General features: G+C 28.1%; 1 protein-coding gene and 1 non-coding gene across 2 annotated transcripts in view; one reads left to right on the top strand and one right to left on the bottom strand.

Moving 5' to 3' along the window:
* The window catches only part of LOC123272755 (serotriflin-like), a 153,705-nt gene that overhangs the window by 98,469 nt on the left and 38,553 nt on the right, over positions 1 to 16,683 (bottom strand). The gene's annotated exons all lie outside the window — the stretch shown is intronic.
* Positions 15,193 to 15,265, top strand: Trnat-ugu. The gene has a single exon. It is a non-coding gene; the product is annotated as a tRNA-Thr (tRNA).

Raw genomic sequence — 16,683 nt, 5'->3', positions numbered from 1 at the left:
TTTTAGTCAATTACTTCCTCAAAACTTGTTACTGATGTCGTCAAAGACCCCGAATAAATAAGATAGTGAACCTTAATGACGTTTGAGATGGTCAGCTTGCGGTAAGGATCTACCACTCAAATCTGCAGTGAACCAGATGCTCAGGCAAAGGTCTGCAAGTTGGCACAAGTAATCCTTCGCCCCCTCCTAAATAATTTACTCCGTCCACTTCGAAGTTATCTCTACTATTTTTTACGTGAATCTTCAAATTTTTTTCCAAATTATTTTTCCAAAAATTAAATAAAAAATTCAATAATTACTTTGGACAGTCCAAACACAAACAAGTCATCTGCTAATTGATAACAATTAATAGGAGGTAAGATGAACGTGGATAACGCGGCGCCGGCACGGATAGAACTGGCGGATTCAGCAGCGCGCGACTCGAACAGGCGCGTAAACCGGGTGGCGCAAACTCTTGCTTCTATTATATATCGTACGTACATACGTACATATATCTATATATATTTATATTTATATATAATATATCCATTCTGACCAAGTCCATAAGAATGGCTGTACTAGCCGGGGAACTATTAAGTACTTGGCGTGTTTTCTTTTTTTTTTCTTAATTTTTGTGGCAAAAAATCTCCAATCAGAGATTCAGTTAAAAATTCAAAATTTATAAAAAAATAACTAACGAATCAACTCTTTGGCCTAAAAACCTTGTAATAATAAATGTAAAAACAATTAAATTGGTATATTAGAAATAAATTCCCGTGTAAAAAAAAATTATCTCAAAAGTGTCTTAAAATTTTCGTTTGTTTAAGAACTTAAACGTGACACAAAACAAGACTGTTTTAAGACTCTTTTAAGACGCCAAAGAAAAAAAAATTCCAAGAGCAGATTTTTGAATTTGTTATGAAAATTAATTTTTTGACAATTTTGTAAGTTTCTTTAAAAAAATCTTAAAAAAAATTTAGAGACTATTTTAAGATGAGTTCACAGCGACAAAACCTTGGAACATTAAAATAAAGCGTCTTAAAATTGTCGAATAATAATTTTTCAACAATTTTAAATTCAATTTGAAAAGAGCGTATTCTAAAATGTTGCGGTTAAAAACTCGCAAAATCGTCTAAAAATAAATTTTCATAACAAATTCGAGAACCAAATTTCAAAAATCTGTTCTTGAATTTTTTTTTTTTTTTTGGCGTCTTAAAAAAGTCTTAAAACAGTCTTGCTTTGTGTCACGTTTAAGATCTTAAACAAACGACAATTTTAAGACGATTTTTTTTGACACGGGTTTATACAGAGTTTTTTTATTAATTTTTTGAACTTGATTTCTAAAAATTGTTAGATAAATTCAGTTAATTTAAATCACCAAAAATTATGTAACCAAACTAAAATTTTAAGTTATTTACATTTTTTATCGCATCCAAAATCATAAAATAACACGAAAAAATTACAGGTAGTTGGATTTAATAAATGACAAATTAAACAATCATGTTATTGTTATTATTGCGACGTTTCGACTCTTTATTGAGTGTTCATCAGGCTCTGAAAAATACATGCATAAATTTATAAATACAATCCAATTCTATTGTGCTCTATTACAATTATTATAACAAACTATAAAATCTTACCATAACTAGTACATGAAAGTAGTCAAGCAAATAATGTATGTGAAAAAATTGTTTATCTGAGAACACATTCTATTTTTTCTTTTTTGTAAATAATTAAAAATGTACTAGTTGTGGTAAGATTTTATAGTTTATTATAATAATTGTAATAAAACACAATAGAATTGGATTGTATTTATAAATTTATGTATGTATTTTTCAGAGCCTGATGAAGACTCAATAAAGAGTCGAAACGTCGCAATAATAACAATAACATGATTTTTTAATTTGTCATTTATTAAATCCAACTGCCTGTGATTTTTTCGTATTATTGCACGCCTCATAGCGCGAAGCGCATGAAGTTGTGCTTTATACTCGACTCGTCAAGGTCAAGCAATTTTGTGATCTTTAAATGCCTCTATCACAACCATATTACACTTATACAATGATATAAGTAGATATACACCGAAAAAACACTTAAATTAAACCATCTTTTACTTTCTAAAATCATTTCATGTTGCTATTTTGAAAACAAAAACGTATTGAAAAAAATTTTACGTGGACGTCCGGATGTTACCCCATTTTGGATGTACCAACGATTACTCCCGAACAAATTGATATTTCAAGACCGGACCTTTTTTATTAGTTTAAGAATTCGATAAACTGGGTCTGTATTTCATATCAGTGGCCTAGTTTACGTATTTTTAACTTCCCGCTACGAAAATCGAAGATTTTCAAAAATCGGGAAGTTATTGTTTTCACCCCGTTTTGCAAAAACCGAATTTTCATCAGATCTCGACGTTTGAAGGTCACAGGAAGCTTCCCTGACTATCCCCGCGAGGTTGTCACGGCGTCTGTATGTATGTATGTATGTATGTGTGTGTGTGTGTTTGTGTGTGTGTGTGTGTGAAAGTATGTGAACCGCTTATAACTTTTGAACGGCTTGACCGATTTCATCGCGGTTGGTGCCATTCGAAAGGGATTGATCAAACTTAGATTTTGAAAACTATTTGGACCGATTCAGATCAATAGATTTTGAGAAATCTTCAAAAAACTGAAAAAAAAATTTTTTTCAAATGTGGTTTTTTTGGAATAACTTTTAAACGGCTTAATAGTTCAATTCCAAAAACTAATCAGCTCTTAACCTCAAAAAACCACGTCGATCGCCATCAGTCCGGTCAAAATCGGTTGATTCGTTCGAGAGATATCGTGAACGAAAGAAAACCGAAAAAAGTGTTTTTTCGGAAAAACTCCGAAATTTCTAGCGCGATCAATTCAAAATGTGAGATTCTTTGTGAGGCTTGAAAAACTGCGTCGAATGCTGTCAACCGCGTGAAAATCGGTTTATTCATTCAAAAGTTATTGCGGTTTAAAAATTCAAAAAATAGTGTCATCAAATCCCTATCAGACTTTTGAGCTCGAAGAGCTCAAAAGCATAAAAAAACAATCTCTTTGAGCTTGGAGAGCTCAAAATAACCCATAAATTGTATTTTTGAGCTCGAAGAGCTCAAAAACGCCATTGGTGCAATTTTAAGCGCCTAAGTATGGAATTAGCGGGAAGTTGCAGGGATGGCCTTTAGGGTCAACCGTTTTCCTAATTTTTTTTTAATTGAATTTTTATTAAAATTCACTACGATACAACCGTACAAAGCCAAACGAACTTTTCTGATTTTTCACGTGAAAACTATGGCGCCACTTGATTAAGCTAGATTTTTTTAGACTGCGTGCGTATATGACAAGAAAAAAGAGCGCCGATATTTAAAAAAAAAAAACAAAAAATACTCTGTAAGAAATTACTTAAGGTAAAAGCCCCAATAGATGATCACGTACCAGTATATGATCACTCCATGTATTTGTATATCTATATTCATAAATATAGGTATACAAATACATGGAGTGATCATATACTGGTACATGATCATCTATTGGGGCTTTTACCTTAATTATAATTTTTTTTTTTTTCAATCAATTACAGAATTAATTTTTTTCTTAAAAAATGAATGAGCGTTATGAGGCGTGCACTTTTGGATTTTCCAAACTTTTTTAAGTTATTTTCAATCTGTATTGTTAAATCATATTTTTCTTTTTAACCCTGTCAAAAATATAAATTAAGTTAAGTATATATTAAGTTACAAAAATATTGTTAAATTAAGTTTCCAATATGTAAAATATTTATATACTGTAACCTTTTTTTTGCCATCTAGCCAGTTAAGGCTTTGGCATAAATAAATATATCTATCTAAGGTAAAAGACCCAGTTATTGACACTGGTCTAGTTATGGACACGGAATTTTATTTTAATTAAAAAAAACAAATCATCTCTAATAAATTTATAAATATAATTTTTGAATAATAAATTTTTAAAAAATTGGTTTTTTGAGAACATTTAATTTTTTTAATTAGAATAAAATTGCAAGTGTTAAACAACTAAGCCAGTTTTAAAATTTTGAAAAATAATTTTCGTGGTTGAAAAAAATCTATTTTTTAATCAAATATCAGAGCTATAAGATTTATATACATAAGTTGTTTTTTTTTATAAAAAAAATAGTATCAGAAATTTTAAATAAGAAAAAATAGTTTCTTTGAACTTTCTTACTTTAAAATTTAATTTATTACTTTTTTACATCAAATTACACATTTTAACAAGTAAGATGACCTATTAAAACTTTATACCGCAAAAAGATTAAAGTAAACTTTTTTTTATTAAAACAACCCCCAAGTTTGTATTTAATAAAGGGTCAATTTTTTTTACTGCGACTAATTAATCCTTAGATTAAAGTCTACATATTCAGCCCATTAGAATTTCGAGTCACATGAGTTTTTGCCGTACACTAAAATTTATTTTCTCTGAATACGTTTTTTCCGTCCAGATGGAGTATATTGCCCTCATTGTTTTTAAATTAAATAGAAATAGCTTTAACAATAAAACTCCATTAACTATGCACTAAAAGCCATTAGGGGCTTTTTAAAATCTTGGGTTACTCGAGTCGCGTTCGAAAACCGAAACATTGTTTAAGAAATTAATAAAATAAAATTTTTATTTCCATCACACTATTTATTCCATTAAAATTAATACGGTAATATAAATAATAAAAATAGAGCTTTTAGGGCTTTTGTTCGGTGAAGAAGCTTTAAAATAGTACCGAGACAACTCATTAATGTTACTCCGTTTTTCGCAATGACTACTTCTATCATCAATTTTAAATTAAATGCACGAATATTTTATTTTAGCGACTACAATAGTTTAGTATTGTATTTTAGGTTTTTTTTTTTTTTTTTTTTTTTTTATCGGCAGAAGCACCGTAGTAATTTTTTAGTCTCGGCCAAGTGTAGGTCCAAGAATCTACTTTTACTTGTACTGTATATAATAGTAGAATGTGCCGAAGAATTCCCGTTTATTGCTATTAGTATTCACGGTGAACTAAATCGCAAAAGTATGAATAAACTTGTAACTTGGGAGCTTTTTGCGTCGACGTACAATTTCTCTAAAATAAATTCACCGATGAGTGTATTATTGAATATTTCTGATAAAGTATTCACTACTCTTTATGTGTTGATTTTTTTTTTATTTATTATTAAAGCTCTGGGTAAATTTTCTACGTACATAAATTGGATATTCAGGTCACAAATTTACTTTACACGATAAAAAATTTATAAATTAAAATTTTTGAAAATTTTATTATTATTTTTAAGGTGAATAAATTTTTAAATGACATAATTTTACTTAACGATAAAAGTTAGCTCGTTGATAATTTCTAGACAATAATTTACATGAATAAAAAAAAATTAATTGAAGTCTTTTATTAAAATTGTTATGAAGGTTCACTAGATAAAATTGATTAAATTTTTATTACCGCAATTTAAATGAAAATATATATCAAATTTCATCAGAGGAGAGTGTAGTAAAACACAGAAGCCGTAAAATATTAAAGGATCGAATTTATTAAAACTTCGCATTTAAATTGATATATCTCTTGTTTTCAAGATAATTAATATTAATATTAATATTTCAATTAACCAAAGTACCCTCCTGAGGATCCGTCAGCTGATAAATTAATAATATTTTTCTCTTAATTTTTTTTTTCTTTCAGAACAATTTGACAATTAACCCGCGATCCGAGCATACGATATCACCCGCTTAAAATTAGATCCCGGTCAGCATAAAATTTAAAGCCTTGGGTTAGACTATAAATCATATCACTGGATCGATCCGCGGGCTGATAACCGAAAGCAATCTTCCTGCGTGGCTCCTCTAGATTACAAATTCTTTTTATTTTCTCCCCCTACCAACAGCGATTGCAATTAGCTTTTTTTTTTTTACTAATTACAAAGTGTTTTCTCGTGATTTTGCGCGATAAAAAGCCACATTTTTGTGTCGAAACTAAAAATTTATTGAAATCGCCTGAAGTAGAATATTTTTTATTAAAAATTTACATTAATTCAAAAATATAATATCAACTTATAGAAAACATATTAACGGTAATATATAATAATAATTCTTTTAATTAATTAACTTTCGGCTATTTCAATAAAATTTTTTTAATATAATTAAAATTCATCTAAATTATATTTTAAAATTTTTAATAAATACTAGCAACCTTGCAGTATGTGACTGCCGTGACTTGTGAACTATAAATAAATAAAATTTTGCATTATTAAATAATGACTTTTGTTAAAGTGCACTGTACTTTTTTCACTATTGACGTTTTTGAAGATACACTGATAGAAGGATTACTTAGTATTTAAGAAAATTTCTTTGTATTTAAGAAATCATTTCTCAAACATCATTTCTTAGTATTTAAAAAATATTTCTTAGTATTTAAGAAATATATATATTTTTTAGTATTTAAGAAATATTTCTTAAATAATAAGAAATGATGTTTAAGAAATGATTTCTTAAATACAAAGAAATCTTCTTAAATGTTAAGAAATCCTTCTATCAGTGTATATAAGCTCATCCCGATGTTACACTCATCAAGAGCTTTCATTTGAGTACCCACATGCCATTTCATATATTTTTCATATATACATATATATATAAATATATAAAATATATGAAAAATTGATGTAGGTACTCAAATGAAAGGTCTCGATGAGTGTAACATCGGGGTGAGTTTATATCGTTAAAAATGTCAGTAGTTGACACAATACAAGGTCATTTTTTAATTATTGATATTGTTAAGGATGTAAGCTCATCCTGATGTTACACTCATCAAGAGCTTTCATTTAAGTATCCTCATGTATTTTGATATATTTTTCATATGTACATATATATAATATATATAAATATATGAAAAAATGATGTGGGTACTTAAATGAAAGGTCTTGATGAGTGTAACATCGGGATGAGCTTATATCTTTAAAAATGTCAATAGTTTACAAGATACAAGGTCGTTCCTTAATTATGTTAAATTGCACTGTACATTCTTAACTATTTAAGTTTTTAAAGATATAAGCTCATCCCGATGTTACACTCATCAAGAGCTTTTATTTGAATACCCATATATGCATTTTGATATATTTTTCATAAATACACATCCATAATATATATAAATATATGAAAAATTGATGTGTGTACTTAAATGAAAGGTCTTGATGAGTATAATGTCGGGGTGAGCTTATATCTTTAAAAATGTCAATAGTTCATGAGATACAAGATCATTTCTTAATTATGTATCTATAAATCAAGAATTTTTTAATTCAATCCAAATATTAATCATCATAAATTGACAATGGGTGAGAATGATATGAAATCTTGAAAAGACACAAATTCTAATCAAAACCTTTGCAATGACACTAAATTTCACTAAAAAAAAAACCGATTTTATCATATGACTATCCTGGAAACAAAATTTTTCTTATTTTTTTAAAATAGATATTTATATAAATAATATATTGTAAGCTTCACCGATATTACTATATTACTACCGAATTATTATAATTTTTTTTCTATTATAAATTTTAAGCCAATACATTTTCAATAAAACTTTACAAATAAATAAAAATTAATCAAAATTTTTCCGTTTAAAATATATTATCCTCAACACATATTTAATATAAAATTTTTCCACAAAAAAATACAGCCATTATAAGTTAGTCAATACTTTGATTATGCTCCATCATGATCGGAATCTCGGATGCAGTGTGAGACCAACTACCTAACCTAAACAACAACATAACAAGAGGAGCCAGAACGACCAGGAGCAAGAAAACGGCAAACTAAACACCAAACTCGGCAGTATACGGACTAGAGAGTCCGTTTAGTTACTATCCTGCCTGGATAGTACTTCGCAAGAGAAAGGAATGCGGGGTTTTAATTGCGGTTGAATAGCTGCATCCCCTTCTACCTCTACTCCTTCCCCTTCTTTCCCGGCCCTTAGCAGGCAGCGCCCACTTAAAACTGTGGAAGAACAAGAGGTTGCTTAGGAAGTTTCAATCAAGTTAAGATTACTTGAGACAACAAAGCGCAAGCATACAACCAACACTGCCCATTTTATCCAATAATAAATCATTAATGGTAGATCATAGATCATAGATCATGGATCATCCATGTGTGCATGATATATCACACGTAGATAGTAAAGGAGATCCTGGAATTAATAGAGTTGAGTAGAGCAATAGCAATTAGTTACGGTACGTCGTTGGCACTAATAACGAGCCATAAAAATTAACGTTCAATATCATATATTATATATTATCCTCTAACTTGTATGCATATGTAATATATCGTACATATTATATATTGTATATTATATATAATATAGTCAACTTCCGGGAGCTATGAATGGAAATGAGTATGCAGTTAAGCTCAGGGTGGTTCAAATATGAGAGAGTTGACTGCACGCTTCACCTCTTTCTATTCTAAACCTTTTGAGGTTGCTAGTATGTGCATCTATGTGTGAATGTATGAAATGTGTGAATAAGGAAATTGATAGCTTTTATTACTTCTTTTTTTTTGTGCTAAAAGCTCGCGAGCTCGTGACATTAAGAATAAAAAGAAAATTAGGGCTTTTAAATTGAAAAAGGTCGGATGAAAGCTGAGGGGAAGTTAGTTTTTTTTTTTAATTGACCTCCACTTTCGAGTGGGTTTTATTGAAAATAATTTTTTGTTTTGAAATGAGCTTTTTTTTTTAAATCCGACTTTCATGATTATAATCTATATTATTAAGAGAATAAGAAAAATTTTGTGTCCAGGATAGTCATATGATAAAATCGGTTTTTTTAGTGAAATTTAGTGTCATTGCAAAGGTCTTGATTTAAATTTGTGCCTTTTCAAGATTTCATATCATTCTCACCGATAGTCAATTTATGATGATTAGTATTTGGGCTGCATTGAAAAATTCTCTCTCTCTAGATACATAATTAAGAAATGATCTTGTATCTTGTGAACTATTGACATTTTTAAAGATATAAGCCCACCCCGACATTATATATATATATCAAAATGCATGTGGGTATTCAAATAAAAGCTCTTGATCAGTGTAACATCGGGATGAGCTTATATCTTTGAAAATGTCAATAGTTAAGAAAGTACAGTGCAATTTAACAAATATCTTGTGAAATATTGACATTTTTAAAGATATAATCTCACCCCGACATTACACTTATCAAGACCTTTCATTTGAGTACCCACATCAATTTTTCATATATTTATATATATTACATATATGTATATATGAAAAATATATGAAAATGCATGTGGGTACTCAAATGAAAGCTCTTGATCAGTGTAACATCGGGATGAGCTTATATCTTTGAAAATGTCAATAGTTAAGAAAGTACAGTACAATTTAACAAATAGCTTGTGAAATATTGACATTTTTAAAGATATAAGCTCACCCCGACATTACACTTATCAAGACCTTTCATTTGAGTACCCACATCAATTTTTCATATATTTATATATATTACATATATGTATATATGAAAAATATATGAAAATGCATGTGGGTACTCAAATGAAAGCTCTTGATCAGTGTAACATCGGGATGAGCTTATATCTTTGAAAATGTCAATAGTTAAGAAAGTACAGTACAATTTAACAAATAGCTTGTGAAATATTGACATTTTTAAAGATATAAGCTCACCCCGACATTACACTTATCAAGACCTTTCATTTGAGTACCCACATCAATTTTTCATATATTTACATATATTATATATATATATATATATATATATATATATATATATATATATATATATATATGTATATATGTATATATGAAAATGCATGTGGGTACTCAAATGAAAGCTCTTGGTGAGTGTAACGTCGAAATGAGCTTATATCTTTAAAAAAGACAATATTTAAGAAAGTACACTGCAATTTAACAAAAGTCATTATTTAATGAAACAAAATTTTATTTATTTATAGTTCACAAGTCACGGCAGTCACATAGTAACTGCAAGGTTGCTAGTTGACATTAATTTCTATATAAAAATATAAAATTGAAAAATAATTTTTTTTTAATTTTAATTTTTCAGTTTTTTGATTAAAGAAACTAATAATTAAAATTTGCACTATAAAATATAAAAATTTGATTTTTTTTGTTTCATTAAAAAGTTATCTCGATAAATATTCCGAAAAACAAACAAAAATATCAGAGGTTTATTTTGGTAATAAAATTCGTTGTAATCTCGCATTACCAATAATATTGTTGAACCCATATTATATCTATCTATTATCTATTTAATTATAAAATAGTTCATTAAAACAAAAAGCCCTTTGGCGTAATTAAATAAATAATTATTATAATTAACATTCACAACCTATTGAACATTTCACTCACAACAAAATATTCTTTCAACAATAAATTCCCGAGTAATTTATTTAAATATAAATTACTGATTTATATTGAAGCCCTTTTTCATTTATTCTTTAAAAAAGCCAAACAAAAATTTATCTCAGAAACAAAATATAAAAGAACCTTGGAGTTTTTTTTACAAATTGCTTGAGCCCGACCGAAAAATCGTGAAAAATTAAAAGGAAGCTGAGCGAAATGGAGCACTTTGCAATTTTTATTTTTATTATCATCATTATTATTATGGTAACGCAGGAATGAGTTGTTATCGAGGTGTCCGAATGACCCAGGATGTAACAAAGCCGTCCAACAAGTTGTCGGCATTGTTTCGGTCGTGCCCCGAGCACCCTGATACTAAACCCTAGCCCCGGGTTGACGTAAACCCGTCGGCTATTACGATTACATACTCTACCCAGTTTCTGAATATATATACATGTGTATATATGCATATATACTATCAGGTAAAGACTCTGTACTATATACCTAGAAAATACTCGAGGGTCTGCTTACATACCGACTATAATAATAATAATAATGATAATAATATTGTTATTGTAGAGAAGAGAAGACAATGAAGGGAAAGGGAAGAATATATAGTATTAATACATGTATATATTGTATATAAGTCGAGGTACAAGTTAAGTACCTGGTGAGAGGCCAAAGGTTAACGCAAAAACCAGACAGAGGAGAGAGCTCATATATCGGATCTTGAAATCGCGAGCAAGATGATATGAAGTACTCCTTCTAGCATTTAGATCACCGCGATGATATATACGGATGAGTGTATCAAGGTATAAAGGTGAAGGGGGCTCGCTTACCCACTTGACTTTGTATTCTATACCGAGGCTAGTTCCGGACGTGCTGCGTTACAGAAATCTGCATTAAATGATTATTATTTATCTTGAGCTTATCTTCTAATTTTAACTTTGTTCTATATTTTTGTTGCGAGGTGGAGAAAAATGTTTATTGATGATTTTTTCTAATATTAAAATTATTCTGAAAAATGTAATTATTTTGAGCTTAATAAAAAAAAATTTCATTACTTTAATTAATTAATTTAATTTTTAACTTCCCGCTAAGAAAAATTGAAAATTTTTGAAAATTCGGGAAGTTATTGATTTTTCCCCGTTTTGCGAAAATCGAGTTTTCATCAGATCTCGACGTTTTGAAGTCCTAGGAAGCTGTCCTGACTATTCCCGCGATCATTGCCATTAAATTTCGTAAAAATTTGAATCGATTCGGTTCGCTACATTAAGAGAAATCTCAAAAATAAAATTTTCAAAAAATCGTTTTTTTGGAATAACTTCTAAACGGCTCTACCGATCAATTCTAAAAACTAATCAGCTTTTAAGCTTAAAAAACCACGTCGATTGCCACCAGTCCCATCAAAATCGGTTGATTCGTTCGAGAGTTATCGAAAATGAAAAATTTCGAAAAACGTGTTTTTTTCACATAACTGATATTTCTTTTTGGATCGTTTTGATGAAATAAAATAATTATTAGAACCAAAAAATCACGTCAATCGCCACCAAGAACGTGAAAATCGGTTAATTGGTTCGTGAGTTATCGTTGTCGAAAAATTCGGAAAAAGTGAAAATTTTCGGTTCGATCAGTTTGTGTCCAAAAGTATATCATAGATTCTGAAAAACTGCGTGAAACTCTGCCAACCGCGTGAAAATCGATTCATTCATTTATAAATTATTGCAGTTTGAAAATTCAAAAAATACTGTTTTATTAAACTTCTATCAGACTTTTGAGCTCGAAGAGCTCAAAAGCTTAGAACAGCTAACTTTTTAAGCTCGGAGAGCGCGAAATAACATAAATTATATTTTTTCAAGGTTTGTCTTTGTTCTCATTTAGTTTCTTTCATTTCTTTCATTCAATAAATATCTTTATAACTCGAACAGATACCACAAAAGCTTTCAGCATCACTACACTTATAAAAATTTTAACTTGACTCAAGAGCAAAAATCTTGAACCAAGAACACCAATTGGAAGAAAATGAATTTCTTAAGCCAAGAGGAAAAATTCTTGAGTCAAGATATATTTTCGTAATTCAAGAGAATCTATCTTGACTCAAGAATTTTTCCTCTTGGCTCAAGAAATTCATTTTCTTCCAATTGGTGTTCTTGGTTCAAGATTTTTGCTCTTGAGTCAAGTTAAAATTTTTATCAGTGTAGTATTCAAGTTCGATGGATCCCCATCGAAATAATAATGTAAAGAGATAGAATATATTTCTAGACCAATAACGAAGATGGAATGTCCATCCGTTGGCTTGAATTTAGATTTACTACACAGTAAAAAAATTTTCGTAAAATTTAACATAAAATTTTGTGTAGATGTTTTTTTTTACATAAAATTTATGTTAATTCTACACAAACGGTTTGTATTAATCAATCCATCCATTTTTTAACACACTCAAGTGTTAATTCAAAGTAAAACTACACTTTTTTAATGTTACTGGCCAACCAACACAAAATTTATGTTAAAGAATTCTTCATATATAGTCACGTATGCCACACAAGATAGACATGTAAATGTGATAGCCTCAACGTCATTTTAATTTGGTGGATTTTGATTTGTGTCATTACGTAAAATACTTAAATGCAGCTAATAAATATACAATTGTAGTGTATAGCAATTAAAAACTAAGTAAATAAAGGGTAATTTATATTAAAACATCCGATAACAGAATTGTAACCTTAAAATTCATTACAAGGTTAATTTCCTTTCTAGTGTGAATCGAGAAGACAGAATAAATTTTAAATTATGAGGAAATAAATAAAATAAGAAAAATTATAAATTTTATGATTATGAATCTAGCGGACATGTTGATTTTTTTTGACAAATTATTTACAAGTTAAAAAATACTTAAAAAAAATTACACGAATAATTCTTCAAATTTTCTACAAGTGAAATTTTTTTTTTTAATTTTTTTGTAATAATTTTTTCATTAAAATTTTAAAAATTTTCAGATCTCGGCTAACTTAATTTTCATTTATTTTTTTGAATTAGACAAAAAAATAAATCATTGAAATTAATAAATTATTAGAAAATAAACTTACAGTCTATCTAGTTTTCTACATGTGCATTTTTCCTTTAATTTATTATTTTCAATTGCTCATGTATTTTTTTTAATCACAAAATATATATATATTTAAATTATTAGTAAAACTCACATATTTGACAGCTGATCTGAGTAACACAAAGAAAAAGTTACAATCAACACTTTATTTGTGATATGGATAACATTTAAGTGTGTAGAAATCCGAGAATCAGCCAATGAACGTTTTAACATATTTTTGTGTTACTTTTAACACAGAATTATGTTGATTTCATCAATACAAACAGTATGTGTAGAATTAACATAAATTTTGTGTAAAAAAATCATCTACACAAAATTTTATGTTAAATTTTACGAAAATTTTTTTACTGTGTAGTCACTTGACCGCTAGACGATAAAACTTTAATTTATATATACAATTCGGTCGAAAAAAATAATAATTGATAAATTATATTTTTGAGCTCGAAGAGCTCAAAAACGTTTTAAGTGCAATTTTAAGTGCTTAGATATGGAATTAGCGGGAAGTTGCAGGGATGGCTTTAGGTCAACCGTTTTCCAGATTTTTTTTTGTTGAATTTAAAAATTTTTCTATTAATATACTTTCCATGTCTAAAATTTTCCATAGAATAAGTGTAAACTTTTTTTTCTAAAAAACCAATTTAAAAAAATTTACGCAATAATTAAATTGCAATATTTATCATCTATCATAACAATAACCAATAAAGTTTCTAACAGCGAAGAAAACGATACAGCTCCCCTTGGCGCAGTTGGTCATTTTATCACGCCCACTAATATAAGGGTCTTCGAATTGCTCGCCAAAATTCCGAAACAGCAATAGTGTATATTCCTAGTCTCGATAATATAATTTTAACAAGCTACTTCATATTCCATTCAGAATTAGCATTTATCACCCCAATACAATCGTCCGAATTCCCGCGGCCATCAGATAAAATAAATATATAAATTTCTTGTTACCAATTGAATCATAATTCCTGATACCGGACAAATAGAGTGCACAAATTGAGATCTGATTAAATATTAAAGAGCACTTACCACTTTCCCATTTGAAATTTAAATTTTATTTACACATAATCAAAACTTACTATTTTTATAGCTTATACTAACCTTGTCAATTAAATTTTTCAATGATTAAATAATTAGGAATCAGTAATTAGTAATTCAATGAGATACCAAGAGCGTATTTTACTTGAATTATTTATTTGTTGACGGGCAATTTGACGACAATTTCATTGTAATTAGAGAGGATGCTCAAGTACGTGATAATATTGTATGTGTGATACGTGACGATGTGGATTCTATTATCGCCTGGTTGATCAAACGTATTTAGATAATGATAATAATCTAAGACATAATTACAGAGTGATCATAATTAGTGATTACAAATATAATTACAATTACTGATGATAGTATTCATTGGTAAGTCTAATTGGAATTAATTATTTAATATTGGCCTTCGTATTCTCAGTTATTCCTTCAAAAATGTTAATTACCGGTAATGATATTGAAAAATAAAATCACAGAGATTTTTATTGGAATTATTGTCAATCATAAATAATTGCAGATAATTACCGCGGAAGTGTTTTTGTAATGAAAAATATTTATGAAAGATTCTTTTTCAAAGGAATGTTGGAATTATGGATTTTTATCTGAGGAATGAGCCGCTGCGTGTCTGAGGCTTCTGAATGGTTATCAGACGGCTAGAGGATGTAGACGCCTCCATAGCTCAGGGGTTAGAGCACTGGTCTTGTAAACCAGGGGTCGAGAGTTCAAATCTCTCTGGGGGCAAATTTTTTTTTTTAATTGAACAAAAATTGTTGGGGTTTAAAAATTATAAATTTGGAATTATTTGAGAGATTTTATTGATTTTAAGAGAGTTTGTTAATTCGGTAAGACTGTTTAATATGTATGTTAAGCTTGTATTGACCTCAGTATCTCGGTAATTGTTCAAGCTGTAAAATTAAAATTTTATTAGTTGGTTAAATTCCGAGCAATTAATAATACTCTAATTAAAATTGACAAGGAATTTTAATACCAAATTTAAAAAATGATATATTCTGAATTTAAAGTAGAAATTTTTTGTTTCATAATGAAAAATTATTATTGAGTGGATTTAATATAAATAAATTTTTTTTTATTTATATTGTAAATTGCAGGATGATATTTTAGTAATTTTTTAAGTGAAAAATCAGTTAAGAAATATTTATAAAATTTGTATTAAACTATTCTGCAAATTTTAGGCTATAATAAATTTTTAATTGATCCTTTGTAATCAATAATTTTTGTTTCAGAAAATAATAAGTTTTATTTTAATTGTTTAAATATGAAAATAAAAATTTACTTTAATTTAATTTAATTTAAATAATAAATAAATTTTAAAAGTTTCTTTTAAATATCAGATTTAAAAACTAAATAATCAAACTCAAAAAATTTTTATAATAATATTTTATTTTTAAATAAAATCGCGTGAAAATAAACAAAAAATATAATATTAAAGAGACTTTTAGTCTACTAAAAACAAAAAAATAAAAAAATTATCATCGACCTAATTTGACGTAAATAAATTTCCCAAAACACACACATCGTAAATTATATTATAATAATTATTTATAAAGAACCAATTGATAATAAATCAATAAAAATTTAATTATAGTAATTAAATTTCATAAGTTCGCTAACGATGTAAAATAAAATTATTCCGTTACTGGACGTATATGCACACGCAAAAATATTTTTCTATCGTAAAGTCAATTTATATATAATAGGTACGTAATGAATTTAATAAATGAGGTAAATAAAATAAAATGCGTGGATGCGATCCAAATTTACCGATATTATTATTTAAGCGTAAACTCGTTATTCGAACATCATTAATTACAATAAATGTATATAAAACTTTTCATGAAAATGTCAAAATAATTTTTAATTGGTTAAATAAAAAAATTATTAAAATAATTAAATGATTTTATAAATAAAACAGGAAAATAAAGTAGCTGGAGAGAAGTATAAATAAAGTATGTAATCCAGACACGTATTTTTTTAATGGGGTATAATTAATATAGAGAACGTGATGATGATGAGTACGAGTATAAGGTATCATATCACGGAAATGGAATGAAGATTAAAGCGAGTCTGATCCATCAAAAGAAAAAATCCTTTGAAGTATTCAGTCCTCCCTTATCCTTTCTTCATACCCGAGGATTCTT

This window comes from Cotesia glomerata, linkage group LG10, assembly GCF_020080835.1.
Source record: "Cotesia glomerata isolate CgM1 linkage group LG10, MPM_Cglom_v2.3, whole genome shotgun sequence".
NCBI classification, from domain to species: Eukaryota; Metazoa; Arthropoda; class Insecta; order Hymenoptera; family Braconidae; genus Cotesia; species Cotesia glomerata.
The sequence above is the reverse complement of the archived record's forward strand: the minus strand, read 5'-3'. Positions and strand labels throughout refer to the sequence as shown.